The sequence below is a fragment of the Ctenocephalides felis genome, unplaced genomic scaffold, assembly GCF_003426905.1.
Source record: "Ctenocephalides felis isolate EL2017-DRISC unplaced genomic scaffold, ASM342690v1 CF-g0.4_SCAFFOLD_03430, whole genome shotgun sequence".
Lineage (NCBI taxonomy): Eukaryota > Metazoa > Arthropoda > Insecta > Siphonaptera > Pulicidae > Ctenocephalides > Ctenocephalides felis.
The window spans coordinates 1-2,500 of NW_020539584.1; the positions used below are offsets into that span (position 1 = coordinate 1).

Here is a 2,500-nt window from a genome sequence, read left to right on the forward strand (position 1 = left end):
GAAATTCTTGGATCGTCGCAGACGGACAGAAGCGAAAGCATTTGCCAAATGTGTTTTCATCATCAAGAACGAAAGTTAGAGGTTCGAAGGCGATCAGATACCGCCCTAGTTCTAACCATAAACGATGCCAGCTAGCGATCCGCCGAAGTTCCTCCGATGACTCGGCGGGCAGCTCCGGAAACCAAAGCTTTTGGGTTCCGGGGGAAGGTATGGTTGCAAAGCTGAAACTTAAAGGAATTGACGGAAGGGCACTACAAGGAGTGGAGCCTGCGCTTAATTTGACTCAACACGGAAACCTCACCAGGTCCGGACACCGGAAGGATTGACAGATTGAGAGCTCTTTCTTGATTCGGTGGGTGGTGGTGCATGGCCGTTCTTAGTTGGTGGAGCGATTTGTCTGGTTAATTCTGATAACGAACGAGACTCTAGCCTGCTAAATAGGTACTTTCCGGTATCGCAAAGACCCTCCGCTTCGGCTTCGGTCGTTGTTGGTTGTGGTTCTTACTACCGGCGTACAAATATATCTTCTTAGAGGGACAGGTGGCATTTAGTCGCACGAAATTGAGCAATAACAGGTCTGTGATGGCCCTTAGATGTTCTGGGCCGCACGCGCGCTACACTGAAGAGATCAGCAGGTTTTCCTTGGCCGAAAGGTCCGGGTAATCCGTTGAAGCCTCTTCGTGCTAGGGATTGGGCTTGCAATTCTTCCCCATGAACGAGGAATTCCTAGTAAGCGCGAGTCATAAGCTTGCGTTGATTACGTCCCTGCCCTTTGTACACACCGCCCGTCGCTACTACCGATTGAATTATTTAGTGAGGTCTTCGGACCGGTGCGCGGCAGCGTTTCGACATTGCCGATGTTGCTGGGAAGATGACCAAACTTGATTATTTAGAGGAAGTAAAAGTCGTAACAAGGTTCCGTAGGTGAACCTGCGGAAGGATCATTAACGTACATTTACTATTTAGTGAATGAAACGTGTGCGATATGTCGTATAACCTACGACGTATAAAATCTTAAAGCGTCTCGCAACGATGGATCATTCGTTTCATTAACGTTTGACCGGAGCTAGTCGCAAAATATTGCGCAGTGTGCAAAAGCAGCGTGACGCGGTTTACAACCGCTTAGCGCTCTTATGCATTGTGTGAGAGCACTGCCATGTATATCTGCTCGGTATCGCCAGATGCCTGAGCGAATGACGAAGTTCGTTGTGAAAACGGCGTTCTTTTTGAATATTATACTTTAAACGCATAGCTCAATCAATTCTTTGGGCGCTAGATGAAAGTCTAGTGTTTCAAAGTCGATTGTAGTAAACGCTTGCGTTAGTATTCTATATACTCTGCACATTTTATTCAAATTGTGCGAATTTGAACATTCGCTTCATTGCGTTGTTTTAAGAAAATGAAAGATCAGCGAAAGCAGATTTTTCAATCTCACACACAATGAAATATTCATATTTCAATTTTGAAACGAGGTCTCGTATCTCGGACCGAAAAGCGAAAGCTTTACGGTGTACTAATTGTAACCATAATAAACATACTAGTTTCAGAATCGCCCGAGTTATCTTAAACGATTTCGAGGGAATCACGATTGAAACATGTATAAATATATATAAAATCACCCTGAACGGTGGATCACTTGGCTCGTGGGTCGATGAAGAACGCAGCTAATTGCGCGTCGACATGTGAACTGCAGGATACATGAACATTGACATTTCGAACGCACATTGCGGTCCTCGGATACTGTTCCCGGACCACCTCTGGCTGAGGGTCGTATAACATTACCAGACTGCCGCTTGCTTTAAACGGCTTGCCGGCGAATGATGGAGTTTCGCGTAAATGCGTGCTCTTAAATAATTCACTCAACGTGTGAGCCAGTCCATTTTGCAACATCGGACATTACCGTTCGTTGACGTTCTGTGGGATTACGGCGGGTTGTGTGTCCTAGAGATTTTATATTCTTGCGACCCTCCCGATAACCGGAAACCCGAACTCTTCGAAATGCGGTTTCGTTCCGGCAAATTTGGACGATTCAAAGGTTCCTCGTCGATTTTGTGTGCGCTTGCTTACTAACGTTTGCGAGCACATCATAATCATAATACGACCTCAGAGCAGATGAGATTACCCGCTGAATTTAAGCATATTACTAAGCGGTGGGAAAGAAACTAACTAGGATTCCTTAGTAGCGGCGGCGAACAGGGAAGAGCCCAGCACTAAATCCCGCGGCCGGAGACGGACGCTGGGAAATGTAGTGTTAGGGAGGATCCGATTATCTCGGTGCGTTGCGGCGAGTTCAAGTCCATCTTGAATGGGGCCATTTACCCATAGAGGGTGCCAGGCCCGTAGCGACCGTTGCGCGTATCGAGAGGATCTCTCCTCAGAGTCGAGTTGCTTGAGAGTGCAGCTCTAAGTGGGTGGTAAACTCCATCTAAGGCTAAATATGACCACGAGACCGATAGCGAACAAGTACCGTGAGGAAAAGTTGAAAAGAACTTTGAAGAGA

At 46.7% G+C, this 2,500-nt stretch overlaps 2 non-coding genes across 2 annotated transcripts in view; both read left to right on the plus strand.

Annotated features, from left to right (window-relative positions):
- The first annotated feature begins 1,616 nt into the window (after positions 1-1,616).
- LOC113382432 lies at positions 1,617-1,771 on the plus strand. The gene has a single exon (XR_003367662.1). It is a non-coding gene; the product is annotated as a 5.8S ribosomal RNA (ribosomal RNA).
- Positions 1,772-2,098: 327 nt separating this feature from the next.
- Positions 2,099-2,500, plus strand: part of LOC113382429 — a 3,884-nt gene continuing 3,482 nt past the window's right edge. The window contains exon 1 of the ribosomal RNA XR_003367660.1: positions 2,099-2,500. This exon is cut by the window's right edge and continues 3,482 nt beyond it. This is a non-coding gene — a ribosomal RNA (large subunit ribosomal RNA).